Source organism: Bombina bombina, chromosome 3 (genome assembly GCF_027579735.1).
Source record: "Bombina bombina isolate aBomBom1 chromosome 3, aBomBom1.pri, whole genome shotgun sequence".
NCBI lineage: Eukaryota > Metazoa > Chordata > Amphibia > Anura > Bombinatoridae > Bombina > Bombina bombina.
Window position 1 is genome coordinate 656,092,494 of NC_069501.1, and position 25,085 is coordinate 656,117,578.

Here is a 25,085-nt window from a genome sequence, read left to right on the forward strand (position 1 = left end):
TAACTAAATTTATTTTTCATGATGGCTCAGAGTCTATCGAACAAGAAACGACCCGAGATATCATGTACAAGTTACGTTTTGAGGTTAGTTGTCCTTGCTGGGACGTTTTTATTGGGGGGGAAATGTCAATGCCACACAATTCAGCTGAAAGATACGGGTGAGAACTATGAGTCAAATGGCTATGTTAGATCATTAACTGATTTTCAGGGAACAGACCCTAAGGGGCCATATCCCTCTCTAGGGAAATCTACAAGGTTTTTTTTTTTTTTTTTTTATTTTTTTATTGTTTGTTTATAGGCTGTTTGAAGTTTAAAATTTTGTTAACTCTGTCTATGTTGTTCTACCCACATGTTCACCTGATAACAACATGGGCCGAAAGCCTAGATTATCTTGTTTACTATGTAGAACAAAAGTTGATTGTTACTATGCAAGCTCGAGACTTTAAGAGATCAGGTTCTCTATACGAGAGGCTCGTGAAAATGTTCTTAAAATGTCTGAAGGGTCTGAGTTTTTTTAATATGCATAAAATACCTTTCCTGCAAAGCCAAATAGGTATATTGAATGTTGGGATAACAAACCCTTTTTTCTTTACCATAGAGCAGCTCTTGGAAAAAGCAAAGCTGGCTACTCACGGGGGCCTGGCGGTGGCTCGTCGCATAGGGAGGCTGAACCGGAAGCCTGTACGGTGCGGTGAGAGGGTTTTTTTTTTTCTTCTTCTTCTCCTTTCTTTCTCTCTCTCTCTCTTTCCCCTTTTCCCTCTCCTGTCCCTCCTCTCTCTCCTCCCTCTTCCAATTCTTTGATTGTTTTCTTGTATGTACTGACAACCTACACTCATACTCACACCATGCTTATGGGTTCTAATTGGTTAATTGACATTTAATCTCTACTCATGGAACGTTGGAGGTATTCACTCCCCAATAAAGAGGAAAACTATTCTTACTCACCTTAGAAAAAAGAAAGCAGAGATCCCGTTCCTTCAGGAAACGCATCTCTTAGATTTAGAACATGAGAAACTGAAGTCGGATTGGGTGGGGAGGGTTGAATATGCCTCCTATAGCTCGGCCAGTAGAGGAGTGGCAATACTTTTGGGGAAGAGGCTGGAATACGAAATTAGGGAGGTACTTAAAGACCCAGAGGGTAGATACATATTGATACAAATTTGCCTTGCAGGGAAAGTTTACACTTTATGCAATATCTACGCCCCTAACCAAAGGGATAGAGCATTCTGGAACACTATGGTTGCAGTCATCACCCCCTATCTGGGTACACACATAATCCTGGGAGGGGACTTCAATCTCACACCCAACTCTCATTGCGATAGGCTAAGAGTGCCACAGGGGGGGAAAATTGGTAAATCAGCCAGAACTTCGGAGAAATACGAAAAAGACATTTTTGCGCTCTTGGGCAGCTCCCTGGATGTGGTAGACATTTGGAGACAGCTGAACCCTGACGGGAAAGATTACACGTGTGTGTCACGCGCGTCTCCCACTTTGTCTCGTATAGACCTCTTTTTGGTCTCAAACTCCTAACTCACACACATTATTGACACCAAAATTGGGGATGTGGTGGTCTCGGACCACGAGCCCATTGCACTCTTCCTCAATAAGAATCCACCAATCTCTAACAGACGTACACTAAGATTTCCAAAACATCTCCTTCATTCACAGGAATTCCAAAATTACCTGGTTCATTCCTGGGATGACTATCAGGCAACTAATGCACAACACACAGACTCCCCAGAGCTGTTTTGGACAGCGGCTAAGGCTGTCCTGTCGGGTAACATTATCGCATTCCTGGCTCGCAGGAAAAAACAATGTACAGAGGGACTCGAGAGACTCAGGGAAAGCCTAACGGAGACCTATCGTGTTTACTGTTTGGCACCATCCAGCCCTAACTATGGCAAATATATAACCGCAAATAGGGAATATGATGCGCTACTTGCCAGTCAGGCCTCACAGGCACTGTTACGATCTAGAGGTAAATACTATAGGTTTGGGGACAAGTCCGGGAAGCTTATGACATCCTTGGTAAATATCAACACTACCTCTAAGCATGTGGCGGCACTGAAAGCTCAGGGTAAAATTGTAAAGGATGCAGAGTCAATCGCAGAGGCATTTGCGGAATATTATTCCGCTTTATACTCCAGCGAACAAGCTACTGGAGTGGCGAGGAGAGATGAATTCTGGAAAGGTGTCAACATTCCACAGATATCAGACTCCCAATTAGAGACACTGAATGCTCACATAGGTGAGGAAGAGATTCAGAGGACAATAATGTCGATGTCATTGGGCAAAGCTCCAGGCCCTGATGGGCTACCGGTGGAATTCTACCGACTGCTTAAAGCACAAGTATCTCCGGCTTTAGCGGCTCTATACGCCACTTACTTTGACGGGGAAAGAGCACCAGCCCCCAATTTCTCTGCAGCATATATTACCTTAATTCCAAAGGCCGGAAAGTATGGTCTACTGCCTGAGTCGTACCGTCCAATCTCATTGCTAAACTCGGACTACAAGATACTGACCAAGCTGCTGGCGGAGAGGCTTAAGTTCATCCTGCCTGATATTATCCATGGGGATCAAACGGGATTCATGTATGCGAGGTCCTCAGTGGTTAATGTTCGTAGAGTCCTACAGGTTATACATCACTACTGGACCAAAAAACATGACGACTCCGTAAAGAATGGGGAGGAGGCCTTCCTGCTGTCTCTTGACGCAGAGAAGGCCTTTGACCAGGTAGAATGGGACCATCTCTTCCACACCATGACCAAGGCAGCTTTCTCTGGCCCGTTTCTTGAGTTTATAAAAAAATCTGTATCACGCTCCATATGCCAACATTCTTGTTAATAATACATTCTCCACCAACATTCATCTACATAGAGGAACGTGAAAGGGTTGTCCCCTGTTGCCTCTTCTTTTTAACATAGCCTTGGAGCCACTGGCAATCAGATTGCGGCATGCCTTTCCAGGCATTGACGCGGTGGGTCACCCGCAACACCTGGCGTTGTACGCGGATGATATGCTCTTGTTCGTCCAAGACCCCCAAACTAACATACCACCTATACTCGAGATCCTCACTGAGTTTGGCCTGTTCTCAGGCTATAAAGTGAATATGCAGAAGTTGGAGATCTTATGGTTACACAGAAAGACCTGTAGGGATGGAGAGTTCCCGTTCACTGTAGCCAAGCATGACATCACATACCTTGGTGTTAGGATCTCTGCCAATCCTAACAAACTCTATGCTAACAACTTGACACCTATTTGCTCAAAACTACAGGCTCAGATGAATAGCTGGGGATCTCTGCCCCTCTCGTCATCAGGCAGGGTGAGCCTGCTCAAAATGGTAGTGCTGCCTCGTCTTCTCTATCCTCTTTTAATGTTACCCATGCTTCTAAACAAAAATGATGTCAAAAGGTTGAATGCGGCAGCGACCCGTTTCATATGGAAAGGGGGGAAGCCACGCAGCTCCAGAGAAAAGCTAAGTATGCATTTCCTTAATGGGGGTCTGGCTTTGCCAGACTTTAAGTTGTATAACTGGGCAGCCTTGATACGCTTGGTGCTTGACTGGCAGGTGGGCACTCATCACTTCTGTCAACCCGCTTTGGAACAGGCAGTTCTGGGGAATGTCTCCCTGGTATACCTGCCACACATTACAAATATGAAATCGGTGAAGGCCCTGGGCCTCAATATGCTTTTTACAGACCCCTTAAAAGCCTGGCACCAGGCTCACAAATTTCTGAAGAGATCATGCCATGCCTCAAATTACTTACCCTTTGTTAAAAACCCTGACTTTCCGGCTGGGTCAGAAACGCAACCTTTCCTGATATGGGAACAAAGAGGGCTGAAATCCCTTAAACAATTTCTGGACCCTCTGTCAAAAGAGGTCAAAACCTTTGGGACCTTACAACGGGAATTTGGCCTGCCAAGGACACACTTCTTTGCCTTCCTACAGGCGCGGCATTATACCACTGCCGTAATAAGAGACACATCTGAATTCTGGGAGGGTTCTCCCTTCCAGGTGACTCAGGCGCTGTACCAGATGGGGAGATTCTCTCTATCCGAAATTTACCAATCACTCATACATAAACATTCGGAGGGAGTGCGAGAAAAGCTTCGGACGGGTTGGTCCAGAGAGGGAGTTAGTGAAGTTTCGTGGGAGGATATTCGAACAGGGCTGGAGAGAACTAAGTTAGCCACTTTGTCGGCCGGGTTCAGGGAAACTCAGGTTTGCTTTCTTCACAGAGCGTACCTCACTCCGAGACAGCTGGCTAAATGGGTGCCAATGCACCCTAATGTGTGTGCAAAGTGCTCAATGGAAGCCCCTACCCTTTTACACTATATTTGGGAATGCCCAACAGTCAGGCAATATTGGGCTAAAATACAATACTGGATTAATCAAGCTCTACAGATAAGACTCACGATCCTACCGGAAACTGTCATTTTCTTACACTGGGAATCACAACACAAATAACAAGATGCAGTGCTGAGTCTGATAATATTGTTAGCTAGAAAATGTATTCTAAATAAGTGGACGGGGAGGAGAGGCCCCTCTTTTCAAGGCTTTAAGAACCTACTTAGAACACAGATATTCATTGAGCAGGTAGATGTCAGGATGGATGTTCAAAATAGACTGGGCCATTTCTTGCGTAAATGGCGCAGGCTTATACTCACCTTTGAACTAGAGATACAAAGACAAATACTGTTCCCATTTAAAGACTCAGCTGCCTTCTTGGAGGGAGGGCTGAGGGGCGAGTGGGAGCACTTACTTACTGAACCGATGAACCTGGGATAGAACTCTTCTCTCTTCCCCCCTCTCTACTTCCCCCCTCCTGTACTCCCCCTTGTACTCTTCTTCTCCCTTTTTTTTTTTTTTTTTTTTTTTTCTCTTCCACCGCCGTCGGGCCTTCTGGGAGCTAGCTTCACGTTAGTATCTACAGTTATTTATTGAGACTTGTTGAGTTTTATTGTTTAGGTTAATATAGATAGGTAGTAAGTAGGACTACTAAGAAAATGGAAAATGGATAGGTGGGGGTTATTAGGGGCATATGCTGATATATGACACTACATCCAAAAAACTCATATTGCAAAATCATTGTATTGAATGTACCAGATGTCGACATTAACTGTATCACATAACTGTATTGTTCTTGGTTGTTTGCATATTTATGCTTTACTATAACGTGATTGTATTTGTATCGCCCTACTCCACACTAATAAAAATGATATGTTAAAAAAAAAAAAAAAAAAAAAGGTTCACTTTTTCACAAACTTTAGGTTTCCCACAGAAATTATTTACAAACAACTTATGCAATTATGGCATAAATGGTTGTAAATGCTTCTCTGGGATCCCCTTTGTTCAGAAATAGCAGACTTATATGGCTTTGGCGTTGCTTTTTGGTAATTAGAAGGCTGCTAAATGCCACTGCGCACCACACATGTTTTATGCCCAGCAGTGAAGGGGTTAATTAGGGAGCATGTAGGCAGCTTGTAGAGATAAATTTAGCTTAAGTGCAGTGTAGTAGACAACCCAAAGTATTGATCTAGGCCCATTTTGGTATATTTAATGCCACCATTTCACCGCCAAATGCGATCAAATTTAAAAAAAAAAAAAAAAAAATTTTTTCGCAATTTTAGGTTTCTCACTGAAATTATTTACAAACAGCTTGTGCAATTATGGCACAAATGGTTGTAAATGCTTCTCTGGGATCCCCTTTGTTCAGAAATAGTAGACATATATGACTTTAGCGTTGCTTTCTGGTAATTAGAAGGCCGCTAAATGATGCTGCGCATCACACGTGTATTATGGCTAGCAGTGAAGGGGTTAATTAGGTAGTTTGTAGGGAGTTTGCAGAGTTAATTTTAGCTTTAGTGTAGAGATCAGCCTCCCACCTGACACATTAGAACCCCTGATCCCTCCCAGACAGCTCCTTTCCCTCCCCCACCCCACAATTGTCCCCGCCATCTTAAGTACTGGCAGAAAGTCTGCCAGTACTAAAATAAAAGGTGTTTTTTTTTTAAAAAAATAATAATTTTGTTAGCATATTTACATATGCTGTGGTGTAGCATCCCCTCTTAGCCCCCAACCTCCCTGATCCCCCCAAAACAGCTCTCTAACCCTCCCCATCTGCCTTATTGGGGGCCATCTTGGGTACTGGCAGCTGTCTGCCAGTAACCCAGTTTGCAAAAAAAAAAGTTTGTTTGTGTTTTTTTTTTTTTTTTCTGTAGTGTAGCCCCCCACCCCAACAGACCAACCCCCACCACCTGCCTGATCTTTTATTTTTTTTACTTTTTTTATCCTTTGTTTTTTTGTACTCCAACTTTTTCTGTAGTGTAGTGGTTCCCACCCGCTCCCTCCCCGTGCACGCACGCGCGTCCATGCGCGCCCCCGGACATCCCCGCTCACATCACCGATCAACATCGATGGCCGCCACCCGCCTCCCACCCACCACCGATACCAGCCATCGATGTCCGGTGCAGAGAGGGCCACAGAGTGGCTCTGTCTGCATCGAATGGCCAAGGGGTGTTATTGTAGGATGTCTTGATATCGAGGCATCATTGCAATAACCGGAAAAACGTCTGGAAGCGAGCAGGATAGCTTCCAGCCGCTTTAAACCCCTAATGTCGTACAGGGTACGTCGCTGGTCTTTTAAGACCAGGTTGTGTGTGATGTACCCTGTACAACATGTGTCTTTAAGGGGTTAATCTGTGGGTCTGCAACTGGGCCTAGTTTATGTTCCGGAGTGTTGTATAGACTTGATTGGGGTGAGGGGTGTTTCTTGCAGCCACCGGATAGCCTCTGTTCTGGCAAACACCATTTGAGACAGGGATGTCACGCTGTGCAGGCCTTTGAACCTCTGGGGCACTCTCACACTATTACTTGGAGTGACATCCACCACCACTAACATGAACTCCCTGACCCTCAACACGGAACTGTGGGACTATATACCTTTGGTGGTTCAGAAGTTTGCATAAGGGCTCATAAAGCCTCTGCCCTTAGGCAGGAGGGCTAGTGGACACTGTGCTGAAAAAAAAATAAAAAAAAAAATTCACACTTGCTCCTAGAGAGGGGATACTGTATAAACTTTAATCTCACAGGCACATGTACCTAACCACATTTTTCTCCTTCCTCGACAGCTTTGATAACACCCTTGCTATCTGGGGGGTACTATAGTTTCTGTGCTGGACTAGCCTACTACATAAGATACTGCATGTTTAAAAATATATTAACACTGAGTGTTGGTTTGCTGCCCAGAGCCTTTCAATACAAAGATCATTTACCTTAACTCCTCTGTGACTCATAGTACATGGGCAGACTGTGTTATATCTAGCGGTACTGTTTACCATTCACGGGTTAATTTTTTTTTTGTGATCTATGAAACTGTAATTTGCAGTATTTGCCAGGGCAGCACTGTTTTGTTGATATTGCAAGTGGGGAACATCACTTTACGCTGAAATATTGCCTTAACCTTGCTTTTTTATTGCAGCAACCTTGCCTCTGACATCTTATAGGTTAATGGAGAAATATTTAACTAACACCCCAATGGCGAGCCGCAATAAAACATATGAACGCCGCCACAGGGCTGCAAATAACCAAATCACACAAGGCCCAAGATCTGAACTTCCTCCTGAGGGTGAACAGATAGATATTCATCCCATTGTAAAACAAATAACTATGCTATTTATGCCTAAAATTGATAATCTTCAAAGGGGGGTGGATACACTAACTGGTGATGTCAAACAATTTTCGACTAGGATGGTGGAGGCAGAGGATAGAATATCTGATCTTGAAGATTCAAATGTGACTAACAACAGTAAGATAGAACATCTAGAAAGGCAGGCTATGACCCTCCAGTTAAAAATAGATTATCTAGAAAATAGATTGAGGCGCAATAATGTGCGTCTCCTTGGCCTCCCTGAAACAATTAAACAATCTGATCTAATCCACTTTGTAGAAAACACCTTGCCACCCTTGCTGAATATACCCACTAGAGATCTTATTGGTGGGGTAGAGAGGGCACATAGAGTAGGCCCGGATAGAGCTGCGCCAGACATGACACAACCCCGCCTCATAATGATACAATTTTTGCACTTTCAGACCAAAACTGCCATCTTGAGAGCGTACAGGAAGTTAGATAAATTAATTTTTGAAAATGCACGACTATTACTGCTCCAAGATTTCTCCACGGATCTCATGAAATGCCGTAGGGAGTTCTCCCCACTCTGCTCCCAACTACATAAAAAGGGGAAACAGGCTTATCTTCTATATCCCGCTAGGCTTAAGGTAGTTACCTCTAGGGGTCCTAGATTCTTTGATTCTCCTGCTGAGGCCCAATAATTTTTAGATAAGCATGGGTCACCTGCACACAGCCCCACACAAAGACAAGTGGGGGGAGAGGAGGGCTGAGTTGAGGATACATAAGGGTAATACTAACTAAATCTGTTAAAATGTGTAACGTTAAATTTGCTAATATGGTTGAATTAACAACAAACTTCAACCATTTGATTTTGTGGTTATTGGGGTTCTCCTTAATGAGCACTTCTATTTTTGGTGGGATTTTATATCCTAGGCTAATATGTGGAATTGGGGGGGGGGGGTAAAACAATAGTCTGGTGCAGCACTAGAAGCTGCCCAGACTGCTGTCCTGGGAAAGTTGTATACTTTTGTTCAGAAGTTGGGGAAGTTCAGGTTCAGGGGTAATCTGTCCTGTTTAAGTTCAAATGCTGGTTTGTACCTGCGAAAACGCTAACACATAAGAAGGGCTGTAAATCTATATCTGTGTGTTATATTATGTTAATCTTGGATGCATGTATAGTGGAACATATTCTAGTATGGACCAAGATGAGAAATATTTGTCTTTTTTTTCCGACACAGAATGTGGACAATTGTGGGCGGCGGGGCCCAGTAGAGGTCTGGTGTGATGGAGAGCTGAACCGGGAGCCCTCACATACGTCAATAAGGTGCACCCCCTTTTTTTTTCCCTTCTCTCCTTGTTTACCCCTCTCTCACCTCTCTCCCTACCTCCTCTCTCGCCTCCCCCTATCTGATTCTTCGCCCTCTCCGCCTATTTCAAAACATGTCAAATACGGCTTATTGTACATCGCATTGCACCACATACGCAGTGTTCTCACTAAAAACTCGAATTTAACTTATATTCGTGGAATGTAGGGGGAATTCATTCCCCTGTCAAGAGGAAGGCGAGTTGAACCCTTCTTAGGAAAAAACAAGCGGAGATCGCGTTCCTGCAGGAAACGCATCTCTCCGACTCAGAACATGACAAATTGAAATCTGACTGGGTGGGGAGGGTAGAATATGCCTCATACAAGTCGGCAAGTAGGGGGTGGCGATACTCCTTGGAAAGCAGCTAGAATGTAAGATTACAGAGGTGATCAAGGACTTGGAGGGCAGATACATAGTGATGCAAATTTGCACCCTAGGAAAAACATATACCTTATACAACATTTATGCCCCTAACCGTAAAGACAAGACATTTTGGGACACTATAGTGACTTTAGACTTGGCAGACATTTGGAGACAAATAAATCCTGATGGTAAAGACTACACATGCATCTCCCGGGCGACCCCCTCTATGTCGTGCATTGATCTCTTTATGATTTCAAACTCCCTAATTACCCAAGTGATAGATACAAGGATAGATGAGGTTGTTGTCTCTGACCATGCCCCCATAGCGTTCTTTGTGGATACAGCTCCACAGACATGCAATAGGCGAACCCTGAAATTTCTGCAATATCTGATATCCTCTCAAGAATTTCGGAATTATCTAGTGCACTGTTGGGATGATTACCGGGCAAAAAAATCTCAACATTTAAGCACGCCGGAACTATTCCGGGCAACGGCTAAAGCTGTCCTTTCGGGTAATATAATTGCATATGTAGCACGTAGAAAAAAACAATGTACAAAAAAAGTTGAACGACTGAGAGAGAGTTTGTCAACAAGCTAACGCGACCACCTCCAACCAAAACTATCACAAATATGTTGATATCAAAACAGAGTATGATGCATTGCTTACACACAACGCCTCGCAAGCACTACTGCAAACTAGGGGTAAATATTATAGGTACAGGGACAAATCAGGGAAACTCCTGGCAAAATTATTAAACTTAACTACCTCTTTTAAACATATTGCTGCGCTAAAAATACAGGGGAAAGTCATAAAAGATCCCAAAATCTATAGCTGAGGTGTTTGCCTCATATTATTCCTCCCTATATGCTAGTGATTGCCATACTGGTAATGAAGTGAGAGATCGGTTCTGGGAAAAATTACCACTCCCACAGATCTCTGAAGCACAGCTGGACAAGCTAAACACCCCTATTGGTAGGGAAGAGATTGAAAGAACCATTATGTCCATGTTGCTGGGCAAGGCCTCGGGCCCATACGGGCTACCAATTGAATTATACCGCCTGCTTAAACCACAAGTGACGTCGGCACTCGCAGAGCTTTACACTAGCTACTTTGTAGAGGAGAGGAAACCTTCATCCGAATTCTCGGCGGCAAATGTCACTCTGATCCCAAAGCCTGGGAAAGATAACCTGCTACCCGAATCCTATAGGCTGATATCCCTGTTAAATTCGGACTACAAGATCCTTACTGAGAGGCTTAAATTTATTCTCCCTGACATCATACATGAGGACCAAACAGGCTTCATGCATGTGCAGTCGTCTGCGGTCAATGTAAGAAGGGTACTACAGATAGTCCAACATTATTGGGAAGGGTCGCGGAACCAGAAGATGGCGGATAGATCGGAGGCCTTCCTGCTGTCCCTTGACGCAGAGAAGTCCTTCGATCGGGTGGAATGGGAACACCTGTTCAATACCATGACTAGAGCCAACCTTACTGGCCCCTTCCTTGCTCTTATTAAGAACCTATATAGCTCCCCACTAGCTAATATTCTAGTTAACAACATTTTCTCGCTCAACTTTCAACTACATAGAGATACCAGGCAAGGGTGTCCGTTGTCACCCTTACTCCTCAATATTGCTCTGGAGCCGCTAGGTATTAGATTGTGTCAGGATTTACCGGGGATAGACATAGCGGGTGCCCCGCATGCATCTGGCATTATACGCCGATCATATGCTCCTATTCGTACAAGACCTGCAAACACATCTCCCATGTATCATCAATAACCTTACTGATTTTGGCATGTTTTCAGGGTATAGGGTAAATGTGCAAAAAGCGGAGATTCTGTGGTTACATAGGAAACCCCACTCTAGGGAAAGATACCCTTTTTACCATAGCAAAACACGACATTACATATCAAGGCATCAAAATATCAGCTAACCCAAACAAATTATATGCTAACAACGTAACTACTATATGTGCTAAGCTGCAAGTCCAGATGAATGGTTGGAGGGCCCTGCCCCTCTCCCTATCACGTAGAGTTGGCCTACTTAAAATGATAATTTTTCCTCGGTTATTATACCCGCTCCTTATGCTTCCCCTACTTCTGACCAAATTGGATATTAAACTGTTGAACACGGAAACATTGGGCTTTATTTGGAGAGTTTGAAAATCCACAAATCGAGAGAGATAAGTTAAGCATGCGCTTCCTGAATGGGGGCCTGGCCTTACCAGATTTCAAGCTATATAATTAGGCTGCGCTGATTCGCCTGGTGGTGGATTGGCAGCTGGGTACTCACCACTTCTGTAGACCCACTCTGGAGCAGGCGGTACTGGGACACATATCACTAGCTTATTTGCCACATATTACAGATATGAGGGAGGTAAATGCCCTAGGCCTCAGTATAATATTCAAAGACCCACTGAAAGCTTGGCAGCAGGGACACAAGTTTTTGGGAAAGTCATGTCATGCCTCGCATTATTTACCGTTAGATAAAAACCCGGAATTTTCTCCCAGAATCTATCAGACACTCCTACACCATCGCTTACAGGGACTACAGTACACCTTACAGACGGGCTGGGTTGGGGAGGGACTGGGAGAGGTTACTTGGGAGCAGATCAGAACTGGTATGGAAAAAACAAGGAAAACCACTCTGCCGGCTATGTACAGAGAATCACAGGTTCGCTTTCTGCACAGGACATATTTTACGCCTAGTTTGAGGGCTAAATGGATTCCTAAGTGGTCCAATAGATGCACTAAGTGTGAGATGGAGAAGCTGAATCTTTTGCATTGTATTTGGGAATGTCTGCCTATTAAGCAGTTCTGGGGCAAAATACAATTCTGGATTAACTGGAAGCTGCAGATTCAATTCACTATATGACCTGAGGCCATAGTATTTCTGCAATGGGATACCCAGCACAAACAAAATGATGCGGTGCTGAGTCTAGTAATCCTAGTGGCCAGAAAGTGTTACTAACATATTGGATAACGAATACAGGTCCCTCTGTTAAGAGCTTTAAGAGCCTGTTGCAATTCCAAATCTTTACAGAACAAATGGATGTTCGATTTCATATTCAGGACAGGCTGGGATCATTTTTGCGTAAGTGGCGTAGACTTATATTAACCTTTGAACTTGAAATCCAGAGACTGATTCCAATACCATTTAAGAATTATGTGATCTTCACGGAGGACACCTTGAGGGGGGAGTGGGGGCACTTGCGGGGGGACCAACGCTAGTTAACAAAGTCACATGCAGAGAAGAGATGTAGACCTCTGTGTACGCTTAAGTGTGCCGCCTCTTCATGACCCCCTGGCTTCCTTCCCTCTCCCCTCGTCCCATGCACTTTACCTTCTCTTCCTCCATTTTTTTTATTTTTTTTGTTTTTTCTTCTCCTCTTGTAGGGCCCCGCGACCGGCCGATCAACAGTGTTAATAAGCTCTAAGATATTAGGTTTGATTATTAGTATAGGTTGATAGTTAGAAGTTTAAACTGGTCGTGTTGATGACCGGATGTTTATTTGAAAATAGGAAAAGTTGGAGAGAGGAGAATATGCGCACATGTGATGCAATTATGGATAACAATACTTACAATGCAGATAGACAAAATGGAATCACAAGCTTACTGTGTAACTCTTTCACCAGCAAGACATGTCAATGTAAAATGAGAACCATGTTTGACTGTATGTTACAATCTTTATACTTGCTTTTTGTGTGTGTGTGTTTTATCCTCCACAATAAAAATATTAAAAAAAAAAAAAAAACACACACACACACACACACACACACACACAAACAAACAAAAAAAAGTGCATTTTTAACTCCAAAGAAATAACTTTCTTAGGCTATGTATTAACACCACATGGAATTAATATGAAAGCAAATAAAATACAAGCTATTCAAGACTGGCCAAGGCCCACTACAAAAAAAACAGCTTCAAAGATTTTTGGGATTTGCAAATTTCTACAGAAAATTCATAAAAAAATGTAACTCAGATTACTAAGCCACTCACAAATCTCATAAAATCCACAGTTAAGTTCCACTGGACTGATGAAACACAATCACTATTTGATCTCTTAAAAACCAAATTATATATAGCTCCTCCCTTCCCTCCCAATCCAGTCATTCAACTGAAGTTAGGAAGAGAAAGGAAAAGCTAAAGGTGCAGAGGTGACTAAAGTTTAATAACAAATAAATATATACCTGTCTTAAAAATTACAGGGTGGGCCGTGGAACTCGTCATATCGTAAAATAAATAAATTTATCAGGTAAGCATACATTTCCTTTTTCTTTTACAAAGATATGACAAGTCCACGGATTTCATCCTTAATTGTGGGATACCAATACCAAAGCTATAGAACACGGATGAAAGGGAGGGACAAGACAGGAACCTAAACAGAAGACACCACTGCTTGAATAACCTTTCTCCCATAAACAGCCTCAGAGGAAGCAAAAATATCAAATTTGGAAAATTTGGAAAAAGTATGAAGAGACGACCAGGTCGCAGCCTTGCAAATCTGTTCTACAGAAGCATCGTTTTTAAATGCCCATGAGGAAGTCACAGCCCTAGTTGAATGAGCAGTAATCCTTTCAGGAGGCTGCTGTCCAGTAGTCTCATATGCCAGACGGATGACACTCTTCAGCCAAAAAGAAAGAGAGGTAGCCGTAGCTTTCTGACCCCTACGCTTTCCAGAAAAAAACAATGAATAATGAAGATAATTGACGGAAATCCTTAGTCGCCTGCAAGTAAAACTTCAAGGCACGGACCACGTCCAAGTTATGCAACAGACACTCCTTCTTAAAAGATGGATTAGGACATAAAGAAGGAACAACAATTTCCTGATTAATATTCTTATTTGAAACAACCTTAGGAAGGAACTCAGGTTTGGTAAGTAAAACCACCTTATCAGAATGAAAGATAAGATAAGGCAAGTCACATTGTAGTGCTGAAAGCTCAGAAACTCTACGAGCAGAAGAAATAGCAACCACAAATAAAACTTTCCAAGATAATAACTTAATATGTATGGAATGCATGGGTTCAAACGGAACCCCTTGAAGAACACTAAGAACTAAATTCAAACTCCAGGGTGGAGCAATTGGTCTAAACACAGGCTTAATTCTGGTTAGAGCCTGACAAAAAGACTGAACGTCTGGAAAATCTGCCAAACGTTTGTGTAGCAAAATTGACAAAGCAAATATTTGTCCCTTTAAGGAACTCGCTGATAACCCTTTCCTAGAATCCTTCTTGGAGAAAAGACAGAATCCTGGGAATCCTAACCTTACTCCATGAGTAGCCTTTGGATTCACACCAAAAAATATATTACGCCATATCTTATGATAGATCTTTCTAGTGACAGGCTTACGAGCCTGAATCAACGTATCAATAACCGCATCAGAGAATCCCTGATTAGATAAAATCAAGCATTCAATCTCCAAGCAGTCAGATTTGGATGCTGGAAAGGACCTTGAATGAGAAGGTCCTGTCTCACTGGGAGTTTCCATGGAGGCAGAGAGGACATGTCCACTAGATCTGCATACCAAGTCCTGCGTGGCCACGAAGGCGCAATTCGAATTACTGAAACTCTCTCCTGTTTGATCCGAGCAATCACCGGGGAAGGAGAGGAAACAGTGGAAACACATAAGCCAGGTTGAACGACGAAGGCACTGTCAAGGCATCTACTAATTCTGCCAAGGCACTGCCAAGGCATCTACTAATTCTGCCTGAAGATCCATCGACCTGGATCCGTATCTTGGGAGCTTGGCATTCTGTCGAGACGCCATCAGATCCAATTCCGTTTTTTCCCACTCCCCGGATGAAAAGCCTGTCGGCTTAAATAGTCCGCTTCCCAGTTGTCCACTCCTGGGATGTAGATTGCTAACAAATAACAAGAGTGGGTCTCTGCCCATTGAATTATCTTGGATACCTCTGTCATCGCTAAGGAACTCCTCGTTCCTCCCTGATGATTGATGTAAGCCACAGTTGTGATGTTGTCCGACTGGAATCTGATGAATTTGGCTGAAGCCAACTGAGGCCACACCTGAAGTGCATTGAATATTGCTCTCAATTCCAGAATATTGATTGTAAGTAGAGGCTCCAACTGAGTCCATACAACCTGAGCCTTTGGGGAATTCCAGACTGCACCCCAGCCTAGTAGACTGGCGTCCATTGTCACTATCTCCCAAGAGGGTCTACGGAAACACGTCCCCTGGGACAGATGATCCGGCAACAACCACCAAAGAAGAGAGTTTCTGGTCTCTTGTATAGTCCCCATTACACTGTCCGAGCATGCACAGTTGCAGTGGTCTGAGATGAAACCGAGCAAACGGAATGATGTCCATTGCCGCCACCATCAATCCAATTACCTCCATACACTGAGCAACTAATGGCTGAGGATTGGACTGAAGGGCTCGACAAGTATTTAGAATCTTTGACTTTTTGACCTCCGTCAGAAAAATCTTCATTGCTATAGAATCTATCAGAGTTCCCAAGAAGGGAACCTTTGTCTGGGGAATTAGTGAACTCTTTTCTAGGTTCACCTTCCAACCGTGAGTTCTCAGAAAGGACAACACTTTGTCTGTATGAGACTTTGTTAGATGATAAGTTGACGCCTGAATCAAGTTATCGTCTAGATTAGGCACCACTGCTATGCCCCGCGGCTTGAGAACCGCCAAAAATGTTTGTCCAGGAAGGCAAACCTTAGGAACTGATGATGATCCTTGTGGATAGGAATATGAAGGTATGCATCCTTCAAGTCCACGGTAGTCATATATTGACCCTCCTGGATCATTGGTAAAATTGTTTGGATGGTCTCCATCTTGAAGAATGGAACTCTGAGAAACTTGTTTAGACTCTTGAGGTCTAAAATAGGTCTGAACGTTTCCTCCTTTTTGGGAACCACGAAAAGATTTGGGTAAAATCCCTGTCCCTGTTCTAATCTTGGAACATGACAAATTACTCCCATAGTAGAGTGGTCTTTAACACAACGTAAGAACGCCTCTATTTTTATCTGGTTTACAGACAATCGAGAAAGAAGAAATCTCCCTTTTGGGAGAAAAAAATCGAATTCCAGTTGATACCCGTTGATCAAGATTTCCAGTGCCCAGGGGTTCTGAACATCTCTTACCCAAGCCTGGGTAAAGAAAGAAAGTCTGCCCCCTACTAGATCCGGTCCCGAATCGGGGGCCGTCCCTTCATGCTATCTTTGTAGCAGCAGCGGGCTTCTTGGGTTGCTTACCCTTGTTCCAAGCCTGGTTGGGTCTCCATCGGACTTGGCTTGAGCAAAAATATCTTCCTGCTTTGTGGAGGAAGAGGAAGGAGAGGGTGCTCCTTTAAAATCCCCGAAAGGAACGGAAATTATTTTGTTTACCCCTCATCTTAACAGACTTATCCTGAGGTAGAGCTTGACCATTACCTCCAGTAATGTCAGAAATGATTTCCTTCAACTCAAGCCCAAATAGGGTCTTACCCTTGAAAGGAATAGCTAAGAGCTTTGATTTAGATGACACATCAGCAGACCACAATTTTAACCATAATGCTCTACACGCTAAAAAGTAAATGTATGCTTACCTGATAAATTGATTTATTCTATGATACGATGAGTCCACAGATTCATGCTTTACTTGTGGGATATTTTCCTCCTACAATCAGGAAGTGGCAAAGAGCACCACAGCAGAGCTGTCTATATAGCTCCTTCCTTGACTCCACCCCCCAGTCATTCGACCGAGGTATAGGAAGAAAAAGGAGAAACTAAAAGGTGCAGAGGTGACTGAAGTTTTAAATAAAAAAATATAATCTGTCTTAAAATGACAGGGCGGGCCGTTGACGATAAATCAATTTATCGGGTAAGCATAAATTTACTTTTCTTCTATAAGATACGAGTCCACGGATTCATTCTTTACTTGTGGGATACAATACCAAAGCTACAGGATGAACGGGAGGGACAAGACAGATGCCTAAACAGAAGGCACCACTACTTAAAGAACTTGTCTCCCAAAAATAGCCTCCAAAGAAGCAAAAGTATCACATTTGTAACATTTGGAAAAGGTATGAAGGGAAGACCAAGTCGCAGCCTTACAAATCTGTTCAACATCGTTTACAGCATCGTTTTTTAAAAGCCCATGTGGAAGCCACCACTCTAGTAGAGTGAGCTGTAATCCTTTCAGGAGGCTGCTGTCCAGCAGTCTCGTATGACAACCGGATGATGCTTTTCAAGCAAAAAGAAAGAGAGGTAGCCGTAGCTTTTTGACCTCTACGTTTTCCAGAATAGACAACAAACAGAGAAGATGTTTGACGGAAATCTTTGGTCGCTTGCAAGTAAAACTTCAAAGCACGAACCACGTCCAAGTTGTGTAACAGACGCTCCTTCTTAGAAGAAGGGTTAGGACACAGAGAAGGAACAACAATTTCCTGATTAACATTCTTATTAGTAACAACCTTAGGAAGGAATCCAGGTTTGGTACGCAAAACCACCTTATCGGAATGGAAAACAAGATAAGGCGAGTCGCATTGCAATGCAGATAGTTCAGAAACTATTCGAGCCAAAGAGATAGCAACCAAAAACAGAACTATCCAACATAGAAGCTTAATATCTATGGAATGCATAGGTTCAAACGGAACCCCTTGAAGAACTTTAAGAACTAAATTCAAACTCCATGGCGGAGCAACAAGTTTAAACACAGGCTTGATTCTAACCAAAGCCTGACAAAACGACTGAACGTCTGGAATATCCGCCAAACGCTTGTGCAGTAAAATTGATAAAGCAGATATCTGTCCCTTTAAGGAACTAGCTGATAGCCCCTTCGCCAATCCTTCTTGGAGAAAGGACAAAATCCTAGGAATCCTGATCTTACTCCATGAGTAGCCTTTAGATTCGCACCAATAAAGATATTTACGCCATATATTATGATACATTTTCCTGGTGACAGGCTTTCGAGCCTGAATCAAGGTATCTATGACTGACTCAGAGAAACCCTGCTTGGATAAGATCAAGCGTTCAATCTCCATTCAGTCAGTCACAGAGAAATTAGATGTGGATGATGGAACGGACCTTGAATCAGAAGGTCCTGTCTCAGTGGCAGAGTCCATGGTGGAAGAGATGACATGTCCACCAGGTCTGCATACCAAGTCCTGCGTGGCCACGCAGGTGCTATCAAAAACACTGAGGCTCTCTCCTGCTTGATTCTGGCAATCAAACGGGGAAGGAGAGGAAATGGTGGAAACACATAAGCCAGGTTGAACGACCAGGGTACTGCTAGAGCATCTATCAGTACTGACTGAGGATCCCTTGACCTGGACCCATAACGAGGAAGTTTGGCGTTCTGACGAGACACCATCAGACCCAATTCTGGTGTGCCCCATTGATGAATCAATTGTGCAAACACCTCCGGCTTGAGTTCCCACTCCCCCGGATGAAAAGTCTAACGACTTAGAAAATCCGCTTCCCAGTTCTCCACTCCTGGGATACAGATTTCTGAGAGATGGCAAGAGTGAGTTTCTGCCAATCAAATTATTTCGGTAACCTCTATCATCACTAGAGAACTCTTTGTTCCCCCCTGATGATTGATATATGCTACATTCGTGATATTGTCCGACTGGAATCTTATGAATCTGGCCGACGCCAGCTGAGGCCACGCCTGAAGTGTGTTGAAAATCGCTCTCAGTTCTAGAATATTTATCGGGAGGAGAGCCTCCTCCTGAGCCCACAAACCCTGTGCTTTCAGGGAATTCCAGACTGCACCCCAGCCCAATAGGCTGGCGTGCGTCATCACTATGACCTACGCTGGCATGCGGAAACACATTCCCTTGGACAGATGATCCTGTGACAACCACCAAAGAAGAGAGTCTCTGGTCTCTTGGTCCAGATTTATCTGAGGAGATAAATCTGCATAATCCCCATTCCACTGTTTGAGCATGCATAGTTGCAGTGGTCTGAGATGTAAGCAAGCAAACGGAACTATGTCCATTGTCGCTACCGTTAAGCTGATTACCTCCATACACTGAGCCACTGACGGCCGAGGAATGGAATGAAGAGCTCGGCAGATAGATAAAATTTTTGATTTCCTGACCTCCGTCAGAAAAAAAATTAATGTCCACCGAATCTATCAGAGTTCCCAGGAATGAAACTCTTGTGAGAGGGATAAGTGAACACTTTTTTACGTTTATCTTCCACCCGTGAGATCTTAGAAAAGCCAACAAGTTGCCCGTGTGAGACTTGGCTAGTTGGTAAGTGGACGTCTGGATAAAGATACCGTCCAGATAAGGTGCCACAACTATGCCCTGCGGCCTTAGAACCGCCAGAAGGGACCCTAGCACCTTTGTGAAAATTCTGGGAGCCATGGCCAACCCGAAGGGAAGAGCCACAAACTGGTAATGCTTGTCCAGAAAGGCGAACCTGAGGAATTGGTGATTATCTTTGTGGATAGGAATGTGTAGATATGCATCCTTTAAGTCCACGGTGGTCATATATTGACCCTCCTGGATCATCGGCAAAATAGTCCAAATGGTCTCCATCTTGAAGGATGGGACTCTGAGGAATTTGTTTAGGATCTTTAGATCCAAAAATAGGTCTGAAGGTTCCCTCATTTTTAGGAACCACAAACAGATTGGAGTAGAACCCTTGCCCCTGTTCTGTTTTCAGAACTGGGCAGATCACTCCCATGGTATTTAGGTCTTCTACACAGCGTAAGAATGCCTCTCTTTTTGTCTGGTTTACAGACAATTGAGAAAGATGGAATCTCCCCCTTGGGGAAGAATCTTTGAAATCTAGAAGATACCCCTGGGTTACGATTTCTAAAGCCCAGGAGTCTTGAACTTCTCTTGCCCAAGCCTGAGCGAAGAGAGAAAGTCTGCCCACTACTAGATCCGGTCCCGGATCGGGGGCTACCACTTCATGCTGTCTTGGTGGCAGCAACGGGCTTCTTGGACTGTTTACCCTTGTTCCAAGTCTGGTTAGGTCTCCAGACTGACTTGGATTGGGCAAAATTCCCCTCTTGCTTTGCAGCAGGGGAAGAGGTAGAGGGACATCCTTTGAAGTTTCGAAAGGAACGAAAATTATTTTGTTTGGTCCTCATTTTATTTGTCTTATCCTGAGGACGTCCAGTGATGTCTGAAATGATCTCTTTCAGTTCAGGCCCGAATAGGGTCTTACCCTTGAAAGGGAAGGCTAAAAGCTTAGCTTTTGATGACACATCAGCAGACCAGGACTTAAGTCATAACGCTCTACGCGCTAAAATGGCAAAACCTGAATTCTTTGCCGCTAATTTAGCTAGTTGAAAAGTGGCATCTGTAATGAAAGAATTAGCTAGCTCGAGAACCCTAATTCTATCCAGAATATCATCTAATGGGGTCTCAACCAGAAGAGCCTCCTCCAGAGCCTCGAACCAAAAATTAGCTGCAGTAGTTACAGGAACAATGCACACTATAGGTTGGAGAAGAAAACCCTGATGAACAAATATTTTATTTAGGAGACCCTCTAATTTTCTATCCATAGGATCGTTGAAAGCAGAACTGTCCTCAATAGGTATAGTTGTACTCTTAGTCAGGGTAGAAATAGCTCCCTCCACCTTAGGGACCGTCTGCCACGAGTCCCGCATGGTGTCTGATATGGGAAACATTTTCTTAAAAGTAGGAGGGGTAGCGAACGGAATACCTGGTCTATCCCACTCTTTAGTAACAATGTCCGAAATCCTCTTATTGACCGGAAAAACATCAGTGTAGGCAGGAACCTCTAGGAATCTGTCCATTTTACACAATTTCTCTGGAACTACAATAGGGTCACAATCATCCAGAGTCGCTAAAACCTCCCTGAGCAATAAGCGGAGGTGTTCTAGTTTAAATTTAAAAGCTGTCATATCTGAGTCCGCCTGAGGGAACATATTTCCTGAAACAGAAATCTCTCCCTCAGCCAGCAAATCCCTCACCCCCAACTCAGGACATTGTGAGGGTACATCGGATATGGCTAATAAAGTGTCAGAGGGTTCAGCGTTTGTTCTCACACCAGACCTACTGTGCTTCCCCTGCGACCCAGGCAGTTTAGATAAAACCTCTGTGAGGGTAGTATTCATAACTGCGGCCATATCTTGCAAGGTGAAAGAATTAGACACACTAGAAGTACTTGCGTCGCTTGTGCGGGCGTTAATGGTTGTGACACTTGGGGAGAATTAGATGGCATAACCTGATTCCCTTCTGACTGAGAATCATCCTGTGACATACTTTTAATAGCTAAAATATGTTCTTTGCAATTTATTGACCTTTCAGTGCATGAGGGACACATTCTAAGTGGAGGTTCCACAATGGCTTCTAAACATATTGAACATTGACTTTCCTCAATGTCAGACATGTTGAACAGGCTAGTAATGACTACAAACAAGTATGAAAACACTTTATTTAGTGAAAAAAATAACACTGTTAAAAAAACGGTACTGCACCTTTAAGAGAAAAAAAGCATACATGTTCTGCAAAACAGCCTTAAAATGCACCACATTTATAAAATTTTTGCAAGCAAACACAATATATGTAGTTAAGATTGCCCCACAAGGAATTATAACATTTAACCCTTTAATGTGCAAACCGGATTGTAATTAGGCCTAAATCCGGAAAAAACACCCTCAGCACCTTGCCACAGCCCTGCTGTGGCCCTACCTGCCCTCAGGGATAGTAAATTTGGGGTTAAAGCTTCGATTTGGCCCAAAACATCCACCAGGGCCCTCAGGAGTTAGAGCTTGCTGAGAGAAAATAACTGCACATCTGAGGCGCAAAAATAGGCCCCGCCCATCTCACTTGATGTCTCTACAGCCTCAAAGAACCGCACCAGAGCAGTTTTAACTAGCCATGTGGGTTCTGAGACCAAAAAAATAAGCCAAGTGTACCCTCAATAAAGTTGCCCAAAACGTTATTGCCCACAAAACGTTAACAGCACTCCCAGTTCATAAAAACAAACATTTACAACTCAGTGTCAACCATTTTTGTAAGTAGACCCTTATGCAAGCTTAGTAATACCCTTCATATTAGCTCTTAGGATTACTGCTTACCCTTACCCTCATGGGTATACTGTCAGCCTTTCTGAAATACACAGTCTCTCCAGAAAAAATATGACTGAACATACCTCACTGCTGTAAAGCATGAAAATGTTCCTCACACTGAAGTTTCCTGTACTCTCAGCCTCTGTGGGAACAGCATTGGATCTTACTTACAAATGCTAATATCATCATACTCCAGGCAAAGGTCTTCATCCATCTGCTGCCTGAGAGTAAATAGTACACACCGGTACCATTTAAAATAACAAACTCTTGCTTGAAGAAATTAAAAACTAATATTTTATCACCTCTTTCATTTTACCCTTCCTAGTACTTAGAGTAGGCAAAGAGAATGGCTGGGGGGGTGGAGCTAAGGGAGGAGCTATAAAGACAGTTCTGCTGTGGTGTTCTTTGCCACTTCCTGTTAGCAGGAGGATAATATCCCAAAAGTAAAGGATGAATCCGTGGACTCGTCGTACCTTATAGAAGAAAATGGGTTTAGTATCCCTTTAAGCTATCACTATTTGTTTCATATATGTGTTTCTCGAGTGTCTAACGTAGCCAGTACCTCACCAGCCTCTGACCTCACCACACCTCACTGGTGAGAAACAATATCTAAACTAGAGGATACAAAATGAACAGGGAGGGAGAAAAAGGCAGGAGGACCTAAACAGAAGACACCACCTCTTGAAGAAGCCTTCTCCCAAAAGAGGCTTCAGCCAAGGCAAAAATATCAAATTTGTAGAATTTGGGAAAACTATGCAAAGAGGACCATGTTGCCGCCTTGCAAATCTGTTCCACAGAAGATTCATATTTGAAAGCCTGAGATGAGGAGACAGCCCTAGTAGAATGAGCTGTAGTTATCGCAGGAGGCTGCTGTCCAGCAGTCTCATAAGCAAAATAAATCATACTTCTTAACCAGAGGGAAAGAGTAGTAGAAGTGGACTTCTGACCCTTATACTTTCCTAGAGAAAACAACAAACAGGGCAGAAGATAGACAAAACATTTTAGTAGCTTGTAGGTAAAATTTTAGAGCACGCACAACATCCAAGTTATGCAAAAGACATTCCTTATGATAAGGATTAGGACAAATAGAAGGGGTATCAATTTCCTGATTAATGTTTTGATCCGACACCACCTTAGGGAGAAACCACAACTTAGTATGAAGGACCGTCTTATCTGCATGAAAAAACAAGGTACGGGGAATCACACTGCAGAGCTGAAAGCTCAGAACTCTGCGAGCGGAAGAAAAGGCAAGGAGAGACAGAGCCTTCCAAGATAACAATTTTATATCAACAAAATGCATCGGCTCAAACGGAGCCTGCTGCATAACTTTAAGAACAAGGTTAAGACTCCAAGGAGGAGCAACAGGTTTAAACACAGGCCTGATTCTGACCAGGGCCTGAACAAAAACTTGAACATCTGGTAAATCTGCCTGACATTTGTGCAAAAGAATAGACAGTGGAAAATCTAGTATTTACACCATATCTTATGGTGAATCCTGCGAATAACAGTTTTACAAGCCTGAAGCATAGTATCAATGATCGATTCCGAAAAACATAGAAACATAGATATTGACGGCAGATAAGAGCCATAGGCCCAGCAAGTCTGCCCGACCTTACCTAACAGTATAAACTTATCTAGTTCGTAGGATAGCCCTATGCTTGTCCCATGCATTTTTAAAGTCCCCCACAGTGTTTGTTGCTACTACCTCTTGAGGAAGTTTATTCCATAAATCAATCACTCTTTCTGTAAAGAAGTGCTTCCTCAAATTACTCCTGAATCTACTACCCTTTAGCTTGAGCTCATGACCCCTTGTTCTTGAATTTTCCATTTTATGTAAAATACCCACAGCCTCAGTTTTACTAAACCCTTTAATGTACTTGAAAGTTGCTATCATATCACCTCTTTCCCTTCTCTCCTCTAAGCTATACATATTTAGGTCATTGAGCCTATCCTGGTAAGTTTTATTTTTTAGACCATGTACCATTTTGGTAGCCCTCCTTTGCACAGATTCAAGTTTGTTAATATCCTTCTGAAGATATGGCCTCCAGAACTGCACACAATACTCAAGATGAGGCCTAACTAATGATCTATAAAGTGGCATAAGAACCTTACTATTTCTGCTGCAAATACCTCTACCAATACATCCAAGCATTCTGCTAGCCTTACTCGCTGCATTACTACATTGTTTACTAAGTTTTAAATCATCTGAAATAATAATTCCCAAGTCCTGTTCCTCGTCTGTAACAGTCAGTAAAGTGTCATTGAGTCTGTAATTAACATTTGGATTTTTCTTCCCTAAATGCATTATTTTACACTTTGCTGTGTTAAACTTTAGATCCCAGTCGTTTGTCCAATCCTCCAATTGTTGTATATCACTTCTCATTTTGTCTACCCCCCCTGGAACATCCACTCTGTTGCAAATTTTTGTATCATCTGCAAAGAGACATACTTTCCCCTGTAGCCCTTTGCTGATATTGCAGATAAATATGTTAAACAAAACAGGCCCCAGAACTGACCCCTGAGGAACACCACTAGTAACAGCCCCCTCTGCTGAATGAACTCCATTTACTAAGACACTTTGTTTTCTGTCCTTAAGCCAGCATTCCACCCAGTTCACAATTTTTGAATCTAGACCAAGGAGATATAGTTAACCACGTCTAGACAGGACTAGGCGTTCAATCTCCAAGCAGTCAGCTTTAGAGAATCTAGATTTGA

The 25,085-nt window shown here is 43.1% G+C and overlaps 1 protein-coding gene across 1 annotated transcript in view; it reads right to left on the minus strand.

The window, feature by feature from the left end:
- Positions 1-25,085, minus strand: part of TEX14 (testis expressed 14, intercellular bridge forming factor) — a 733,261-nt gene that overhangs the window by 162,434 nt on the left and 545,742 nt on the right. The window lies entirely within an intron of this gene.